This window comes from Bactrocera dorsalis, chromosome 5 (assembly GCF_023373825.1).
Source record: "Bactrocera dorsalis isolate Fly_Bdor chromosome 5, ASM2337382v1, whole genome shotgun sequence".
NCBI classification, from domain to species: Eukaryota; Metazoa; Arthropoda; class Insecta; order Diptera; family Tephritidae; genus Bactrocera; species Bactrocera dorsalis.
In genome coordinates, this window is record NC_064307.1 from 59,199,215 (window position 1) to 59,210,246 (window position 11,032).

An 11,032-nucleotide genomic window follows, 5' to 3' on the forward strand; every position below is an offset into this window, starting at 1 on the left:
CATGATTTGTGTGGGTGTATTGGAATCGTGGGAAACACCAAAGCCACAACAGCAAAAGCAATTAGAAATCAAAACCGTACTTAAACTAAAAATGAGACCAGAGGCGATAAGGCGAAGTAAAAGCAGCGAAAAGTTAGGACCAAGCGTTGCTGCAGAGGCGTTAGGAAGAGCGGCGGTAGCGTATATATGTATCTATGTCAAGAGAAACGATAAAATATAAAGAAAAAAGTGGCTCAATCGAAAGCAGGCGCAAAATGCCCAACGCTTTGCTTTGTGCGAAATCAAAAATCTTCCTCCGTTGAGTATTTGTAACAACCGCATTCACACGCCTACAAAAACGAAAACAAATACACAACAACAATAATAACGAGAAGAATAACACCCACACTAAGAACACAAGTGTAACTGCTGCTAAGGTATTTAGTGGTTTGCTATCTAATCTCTGGATTTTGGTGCCACAACCGCAGGCCACAACGCAACGCGGCGGCAGCGCAATGTACTTGCCAGTATATGAGCGCGTTCGTTCTTTGTGAATGCGGAGGTATATGTTTGTCTGTGCGTATACTGGCGCAAGTCTTTGTCAGCCTGTTGGCCTTTGGTCACCTCAGCTGTTGTAAAAGTGCAGAAAAAGCAGTGGGACTGTAGAAACAGATCAACAGGCGAGCGGTTATGTCTAACTGTTGCATAAAAGTCACAAAATTGGAGTGCTATGTCAGAGCGCTGGACTCATTTGCGGTGCTAAATTGCGGGGTTACCAAAGTTCTGCAAGCCGGTGGGTTATGGTATGGTAATAGTAAAGAACTGTGCTAGTATCAGATTTTTAATTCCTTTAACTTTTTATGTATATGGGAGTTTAATTTATTTTTTCTTTTTTGTTTATACAATTGTGTGTGAGGAATAGGAATTTTTTGATGCCTTCGGCGGTTTAACTTTCTATATGCAGTAATAAAGCAATCATAAAGGAAAGCATATGGTTTCGTGCTAGGAAAACCTACCATAAGCGTTTGATGCTTGGACTTAATTTTTGAAATTTTATAGCATTCCGTGGAAATGTGAACACAATTTGAATGTATCCATGCATCCAACTGATTTCAGACTATATCGAACTATATCTTAACCAATATGAAATGTGGTAAAATGCGTGAAACATATTTTGGTGCGATTTATTTAATTCAATTTAGTCTGTTTTCATTAGATTTGACGCTAGTTGTTTTTTTATTTAATTTTGCTTTGCTTTAGTTTATTATAAATTTAATTTTAACTAAGCTAAATATTTTATTTTTTTAAATTAAAATAAAATAAACTTTTTTTATGAAATTGATTTTAATTTCATTTTTTTATTTTTTAATTATTAATTGGTATTAAAAATATGAAATTAATTTAATTTTGTTTTTAATTATATTTTATTTTAAATATAATCTTAATATATTTAATTAAATTATTTTATTTTGTTAATTATTATTTTTTAATTAATTTTATTTTCTTTTGTTATTAATTTTGTTTATAAAACTTAATTTTGTTTGATTTTTTTAAAGTATATAAATTATTAATTTGTATTAATTTTTAATTAATTTTCTTCCACTAAGCTGTATTTTGTTTAAATTAATTTACTGTTATTTTAAACAATATTTAACCTTTCATATTGCATTCGCATTTCATTTTCTTTATATTAATTTAATTATTATTTTATTTAATTCAATATAATTTTATTTAATTAAAATTAATTTTATTTTATTTTTTTAATTTAATTAAAATTAAAATCAATGTAATTTTATTTCTTTAATTAAAATAAAATTAATTTTTGGTTTATTTAAAAATAGTTTTATTACATCAAACCTAATTTTTTTATGAAATTTAATTTAATCTCAAGTTCTTTAGATATTTGAGTTATTAATTTGTGTTAATTTAATATAATTTAACTCAATTTTTTAGTTTTGGAATATTTTCTTTATTTTAATTTAATTGAATGCGATTTAATTTAATTTTTTTTTTTTTTTTTTTTTAAAATAAATTAATTTAACCTCAATTTCAATTATATTTAATTTTATTTTGTACTTGCATTTCATTTTTTTGCATTACTTTAATTATTTTATTTATTTTTATTTTAATCAATTAAAGTTAATCTAATTTTATTTATTTAATTAAAATTAATTTTATTACACTCATTTTTATTATGTTTGTTAAATTAAATTTTATTTGGTTTGTGAAATCTAATTTAATTGTTTTCTCAAATTTAATTTTATATAATTTTTTTTTTAGATATTTGAAGTTATAATTTGTTGTAATTTAATTTAACATTTTGTAAGTTTTACAATATTTTTTATATTTTAATTGAATTTTATCATATTTTATTTTAATTTATATTTTTGATTAATTAATTTTATTTTTTTGATTAATTAAATTTAATATTTTCAATTATTATTGATTATTATTTATTTTAATATTTTTATTATTATTTCATTTAATTTAATCTCACATTAGAAATTTAAATTATTTCTATTTTATTTGATTTTAATTTTTACCCCATTCATTTATTTATTTTGAAATATTTTTTATATGTACTCGTATTTACACACACATATCTAATTTCGCCCATCTAGCAATCTGCGCCAGTTCCCATGACCAAAAGTAATATTTAAACGCCACAAACATGCAACATGTCGGCAACATACCAACAAAATCGGATGCCTAGCCGTAACTCTGTGCAACAGATGCAGCCGCAGCCCAAAACGAAAACCAAAAACAACAATAAACAAAAACAAAACTTTAATTCCGTATCAGCTGCAGATGATCGTGCCGCACTTATAACAGTTAAAGGTCATTGCAAGGCATATATAAATATTACAAAAACAACAGCAATGAAAAATTCAGACAACAAAAGGCATTGCAGATAAGATAGCAACTAACAATACACCGAACAACAAGCGCGGAGGATAGCACATAGTGCGGCATACACACACATACACTCAACCAAGAGCAATGTGAATGTTCGGTTTGAAATTCGTTAAAACGATTGAATTGGCGTGGAATTGTGGCAAGTATGCGAGGGAGTAAAGTGAGAAAGTGAACTGTTGTGAAGTCAAGCGAAATGGCCGAGAGCGTTATAGTGAAAAATATATTAAAAGATTAAAGCAAAAAGCTAAAGTGGAGTGAATTGCGAATTGTAAAGGATATACTTGCATTCGTTACTATGTACGTATAAATACAATATATATACAAGTATGTATGTAAAACGTTTGCAATACCACCCACACAAGCGAATGCACGAACAACAATTATAATAGCGGCTAAAACATGCCACAGAAGGGAGTAAGTTCACTGTGTGGCAGACCGATAAATAAACCAGCAAAATTTTTCAGCTTCAAAACTCCACTTTCTAAATGACCAAATTCAAACTTTTCATTTAGAAAAAAATTAAATTCAATACTCCAACTTTTCTTATCGAAAATCCAAATAAATTTCGTTAACCAAAAACAATTACTTGGGTTGATTATTTAGGATATCGAGCATACCTTTAGGAGGTCATCAATTAGGAGTTCTCGAGCCTCTGCACCTGTAACTGCAATCGAGCTTTTCATTAATTTATTCGATGTGTAGACATTTGTGGGAGTGCAGCTAGTATCATTTCTGAATTCTTCGAATCCATTTTTACTGCCAGTAAGTTCATATGATTTTTATGTAATATGTCAAATTAAAAAACTTTGATGCCATAAATATGTTACAACGTTTGTTATCGGGTTTTATTACCCAAAGTTGCAAAATTTATTGCCTACATTTAGGCGTTTTTAATTTTAAGAAATTCCTACTTCTTTCCTAATTTTTACTTGAATTTGGTGTTACAGCTATATAGTTTTTTCCTAATTTTAAGAAGTAGTTAGTTCTTTCTTCCTTAAGTCTTATTTAAAATACCTTATAGTACTCTAACGTGTGCTTTTATCATGCCTTTAACGAAAATTAATGTCAAAAATAGAGCGCTTTTGACTAAAGATCTACACATGTTTAAAAACTTTTACGTTATTCCTTTGCCTTTTGTTTTTCGTAAGAGTAGAATGCTAAAATAGCCTTAATGTTTGGAGATAATAGCTCCATCCAGCCTTTATTTATGAAAGAAATCGTTGCCTACATACCGGCGCACAGTTTAGCAAAGTCATGCACCAGTTTAATGATGAAAACACTCTTAATGTAGTTAGAAGGTAGAATGGTTGATATGTCATAACAAATTGTCAAACAAGAATTTATAGAATATTATTACCTGCATTTTACCCACTGTGCGACTATAAAAAATTGTAGTAGACTTTGCTTCTATAAAGTATATATGGGTTTAGTTCCAATCTAAGCCACACAAGCACATCCCAAAGGGCATTAAGCGTTAGCAGTTCGAACTAGTTGCGCATTTTGATTTTTGCAGCTTGTAACGCCTTCTAACGATTTTTGCTCTAACCCATTTGTTGCAAGTGCTGCAAATCTTAAGGCGCTCTTTGGTAGATTACTTCTTTTTTTGGGTTTCCAAAATATTTTTGTTAGACAAAATCTGCGACTATTCGCAATACTAAGTGAAGTAAATATTTTTCACTACGTATGCATGCCTATTTAAGGGGCGTTGCAAAAATGCTGTTGCAACATTCGAAAATCAGTGCAATCGCTTGAGCAGAAATATTTGCAAGCAATGCAAAGCAACAATTGTGGCGCTCCAATTCAATTGTTGCAAACGATTTGCGTTGCCGATACCGCTAACGCTCGGTGAAGTGCAAACAACTTTGCTATTCCATTTATTATACATTTTATTGTTGTTGGTTTTCGCGAACAATAGCAAACGTATTGCTGATGTGCTGCCATTGATTGAGCGATTGCAATTTGCAATTGTTGCGCGCAAATATTTTATTCGTGTGCATTCAGGCTACATGCCACAAGTGTTGAGGGTGGCAACATCGCAAATGAAAAAAAAGGAAATATATGAAATATGCTTGTAAAATGTTAGAAAACATATTGCAGATGCTTTCAAACCGATTTGCCACAAAACTGAATGCAACCAAATACTTTGCATACACCCACCGCACACTTCAACCGCTGCATTTGGTGCTGCGCCAACTGAGACAGTCAGTCAGTGAGTCAGTCATGCAGTCATTCATTGAGCTCAGCAAACCTTATAGACAGCCTGCTTGTTGCAGGTCAACGCGCGCTGCCGCGCTGTGGCGCCCACTGGGCAGTGACAAAGCCTGCTGCTGGAGTAGCCAAGTTAGGGTAAACAAAGCCAATACTAAGCCAACCCACCGTACAGATACTCATACCCATGCAAAGCGGCGCGTGAGGGAGTCAGTCAGTCAGTTAGTTGGTTGGTTAACTGATTCACTGCCGATCATCAGCTCGCTCAGTTCAAAGTGCTGATCAAATGTTGTTTGCCCGCAGGCGCCATCACAGCCTGTTGCTATTTGACCAACACTGACACTAAGGTTTCCTCCACTTGCCACGCCCACTCAGCTGACTTCATTTCTCCCTCGATTGTTGCTGTTATGTGGTGTTCGTCTCCTTCCATTTGTTGTCCGCCTGTGCTTTGGCGAGACAATGCATTTAGCAGCGCGCGTCGCATTGTCTTTGCGGCAAGGTTTCTGCTATGCTCCGCTATTTAGCTAAGCTTTTGCTATGCGCGGTCAAAGGTTGCCCAGCTGCGGCTGAAGATTGGTGGCGGTGGCGTTGGCTCTGCTTATTTGCATTGTTCGCTGAATTTGACCGCTAAAACAAAGCGTTGCGCTGGCTGACCGCCTTTCTTTCCAACCCATTCGCGTTGCTTTGTTTATTAGCGTAGCTTTGTGGAATTTGAGTTTTTCGCCTGCGGGCGTCAAATTGTAATATAAATCAATTGCACTTAATTGCTAATTATGCGTGGGTCAAGTACTCGTGAACTGGTGCGCGAGCGTTCTCATGGTTAAACGTTCGTATCGATGCCAAGTGTTATTTATTGGGGATTTGACTTTGAAGCAGCCTTCGTGTAGAAAAACTTAACAAATACTTATTTATGTCAAGCGTTCTACATATGTTTGAATGTAGAAAATATTCGACTTGTTTAAAAAGAGAGTGATTTCGTCTTGTTGGTTGGTATTATTGTATATTATGAGATTTAAACTCTAAGATATTGTTTGTATATACACCTTCAATGGGCCAAAACTTGGTGAATGACGAATAGAACATAAACTTGCAATAATCCAAAATATTAAATACTAAATAATCATATGGAGATAAAGATACCCGAAAGTGTCCAATTACTGTACACTTTTTTTGGATTCATCTGGGAAAGAGAAACACTGAGAAATCCCTACATTAAGGAAGGCAAAAAACATTTGTCAAAACTCGTAGGATAGCAAAACTTAGTCAAAATATACAGAAAGTCTACAAGAACTTTTTTATGATAATACATAATAAGCTCAAATGTCAGATGATTACTCTGTACTATTTCTTTCTGTTACCATTAATAATAACAACTTGAGGATAGATATAAAAGACGTGAATCCACCTGATATATCTAGTTAAATAATGAAAGCATCGAAGAAGGTAGACTGATGCTTAATGTAAAGTACTTATCAAAGGTAAAATTTTTTGATACAATGACTGAATAGGTAGATTCTAGTGGTACATAAGCAAATCGTTTGTCAAATAAAGTAAATATTTTATTTCTATCTATTTTCAAAGGGCTTCTCGAAGCATGAATAATGAACTTTTATCTTTATTCGGACTTTAGTACATGCAATTTTTTTAAGTAGGGAAAGAAAGCAAGCTAATTTTTTTTGTTAAAGAATATTTATGAAAGCAAAAATCTTTGAAAAATCGTCTAAGCAAATTCGATTATCAGCAAAAGCTCTTTGAGTACCATTTTTCTCTGGTAATTTACTTTGGGCACGTTTCTACTGCAACCAGGTGACGCTCTTTGGCCACTTATTAGATTTCTTTAACCAGCTTTAAGGGAATGGGCTTTCACCGGTACTGTTTGCAGATATTTATTCACAAAAAATTTAAATGTGTAAGATGTCCTTACAACTATTCTCTGATATTCTTAAAAAATTTGGAATTATTCAGTTATTTTGAGCTGATCTAGATCAAGCTGTATATCTGTAAATAGAATTCAACTGCTGTCAGCGAGTTTAGTTTGCGATATTTCTATCTTTTCATGTTCTATAATTTTTCTTTTTGTTGTGGAAGTTACTAGGTTGTTAATGACAAATGCCAAATCCTTCCTTTTGGGAGAGCATCTGATGTTTTGTCATTATAGTCCTGTAATGGTAGATCACAAAATGCTAATGAGTTAGCACGTGAATTGGAACAACAATCAGTTTACACAAAAGGCACGATGTCATATTAAGGGAATTGTACAGGAAAAGAATATATATTCTGCAATATTGGTTTCGTAACAATTAAGGCTCCAAAAATTAAATATTAAGTATTGAAAATGGACAGGTCTTGCCAGTCTGCAAATCAAACCCTTGAGTTTTTACTTCAGAGGCTCCGATGACAATTGATTATCGAGACAGACAATTACCACTCACCATTCAGAGCTTTAGATTGAAGAGATCTTGACTTCGTTAAGGACGGTTTTCGAAAAAATATCTCAGTTGCAAAACTGTGTTGATCTCTTAAAGCTTTTGACCATTTACACAACGACAAAAGAACTGGCGCAACTAAAATATCTGTGTTCATCTGAGTATTTTGTGGCATTTTTTGAAAAGTAACATTACTTTTGAGTAAAAATATGCTTTCTTCTGGAATAGGAGGTGTTTTGAAAAAAACCTTTACTTTTTATGGCGCAGATAATACCAAAGTATAGAAAACATAGTTTTAAATGTAATCGAGGCTACGAAATCTTGAATTTTTCAAAAGTTGTTAAGGGTATCTACTTTGCCCGAAATATAAGCAATTGAGTAACAGACAGTAGTGTGTGAACTCCAATTTCATCGACATGTTGTTCATCCAAAGCTGTTAACGATGACAATATCAGAAAAGTCTAAAAAAAAGTGCTTTCAAATAATGTTGTTGGCTTTGCAGAGCTAGCAGAGCGTCTCAACATCTCCTATGAAGCAACTCAATGCATTTTGGTTAACAAAGAAGAAGAATTGATGAAACAAGTTCATGGTGATGATTGCCTATCCTGTAACAGAGTACAAGAGTGGTTTCAACGTTTTCAAAGTGGTCGTGAGGACATAAATGACGAAATCCGTGATCACCGGAAATCCCATCCCTGTGCTTGAATTCATCAAAAATCGTTCTAAATCATCATTGAAATTCACAAAAATGGAATCGAACATCTCCAGAACATCGATTCATCGCATTTTGACCGAACATTTAGGCTTACGAAAGGTGTGTGCACGGTTTGTTCCGTACAAATTGACTGACGACCCAAAATTGCTCAGACTCCAATATTAGATCGACGCTTGGGACCGATTATTTGACAAAAAATCATATTTTAACCATTAACTACTTCCCGTATTCACCTGATATGGCACCGTACAACTTCTTCCTTTTCGGAAAAATGCATTTGCCAATGAATGGAAAGCGTTATGCAGATGTAGGGGCCATTCAAAAGGCGTGCACCGGCATACTGGCCTCACTAAAAGGCATACTCGCCTCGTTGGGCATGCTTTGGACCAAGCAAAAAGCTGTATTGAAGCAGAAGGAGACTATTTTGAATAAAATAATTTGATTTTGCCGAAAAAACCATTTTTTCTGTTTTTTTTTTAAATCCTGTTTACTTTGGAACCCACGTTTTAGTACTTCTTTACCATCTTACACTTCTCTTTTCATTCTGTCTTTACCTGCCTTACTTATCTCATATCCCGTTTTTATACCCTCTTCACAATTTGAATTTTTCTTGTTTTTATTTCACAATTTCCATACTTTCTAATCTTTCCTTAATATAATAAATACTCTCTTTATCTTAAATAATAATAACAACAAGAATCAATATTTGTACTCATTACTTTTTAAGCTTCCATATGTTAACATCTTAGCTTTAAGGATTGGACATTTTTATTAATTAATAAAGTTACATTCGAAAAGTCCTTTTGTTATTATATATGAATATTATAAATATGTCTTATAAAATGTATATGCATATAACAAACACAGTTGTAAAAATATTACAGTTGAACACAAATATTCTCGTAAAAAAATAATTATCCATTTTTCACCAGCTTGCCTAATTTTAAGAGCTCTCCTTTGAACTTTTCAACAACTCACTCCATTAGTAATCATAAAATGCCGATATAAAAACGCCAAAGTGCACCACTTAGTGCATAATAAACGCATAAAATTTCAAAGCGCTGATCCACATGTAAATTCAACAAAAATCAACAACTTACGAATAAATGCACATAAAATTTAAATTAAAGCAAGCATTCCAAATGAAATCTCCAAACACGAAAATGTGGCGCGCGAACAAAGCACACAGCACAAAAAGTTGACAAAGAAAGCAAAATTTCTCAGCGGATAAAAGAGAATTGTGAACGAAAATCGCCGCTTTCAAGTAGCACCGCATCTGCATAACAAAGCTGAATTTATGGGCCGAGAAGCGGCGGCACATGACGAAGATGACGCTGACGACGCAGTGGATGGCTCGCATGCCACACGCCACTTTCGCTCCACATTCAACGCCATCAGCGACAATAAACGACAAGTCATAACAACAACGACATTATGCATTAACAGAAGCCGCAGCCGAAGTGAAGCGGCGGCGGCTTAAGAGCACCGACGACAACAAATCGCAGGCAACGGTCAGCACGCAGGCGCTGAAGATGAAGAAGGCGAAGAAGACGAAGCGCATGCGTGTAAGAACGCCGATGGGTAGTCATAAAGTGTCAGCATTGTCATAAAATTCAAAAGCGATCATAACACAAATTGTGAACATCGCCATCAGCAGCGACAACACAGAATGCAACAACAACAACAACAGCGGCGGCCGCAGCATCTTCGTCATGCGCTTTGTCATCGTCAGTGTCAGCAGTCAGGCGATCAGCCGGTGCGGCAGTCAGGTTGTAAAAAGCCGCAGCCACAAAATGCCTTCTTATCAAAATTAAATTCAATTTTCAATTGCTGCCAATAAACGCGCATGCGCCGCATACGAAGCGGCTTACGCGCAGCTGCTGCGGTCTGCCGGTGTGGCTCTGCTTCACTCACGTAGCGTTTTTTGCGTTGTGACAGTTTTACGCGTTGTCGCGTCGAAATGCGAGCAACACTCTGGGGAACACTTGTGCTTGCGCTATCTGTGGCATAGTCGCCAGTCTATTTAGTATTTAGTGCAGCTTAACCGGTTGTGGTCCAGGCTACCTTACTTTGTACTGCTTCGCTTTCATATTATTGCTGTCTTACGTACCTTTTTGGAGCGCAATATTGCTTGTGGCTTTTTCTCATGCACTTTCAATAGACTTTTTATTGTAATCTGCATTTATTGATAGTATTTTATTAGTTATTTCTTATGCATCGTAAAGCGAAAATATACGATCACAACTTATCTTTAAAAATGTCGGCAATGTTTGGTCTTTACATGGCGTTGTTAGCGTCTAGCCTACTAATGCTTGTGTGAAATCGATAAAAGATGAGCCAATAAATAAATCGTTGCAATGGTGGTCAAAGTTCTAGGACTCGTGTCTGACATCTAGCAATATACTCCTTTTCAGGAGAAACTTAAGTGACTATAAGCTCTTATAAACAGCCTCAAGCACCACTGGATATTAAAATGGCTCCTTGAGCGCTAATACTGCTTTATGCTTTATGCGTATACTGAATATTGCAGTTCTAATCAACGAGTTGAAATGTACGATGTGACTTTGATAAAGTGGTTTTCAGGCTCCATTCTAACGTTGCCAAGGCCTGTGGCACTGAGCTTTTGAAGACGACAGAAAAGAAAAGCCAGCTTATGTCTTGTGATAAAATATGAGACACTTAAAAAGTGGTAACTTTACTATTCTAGAAATAAATCTTCTTCCCAATTACTTTACTTAGTTCAAAGCAGCATTGGTTGGTAAGAGTTTTGGCTTGTTTATTTCCAATC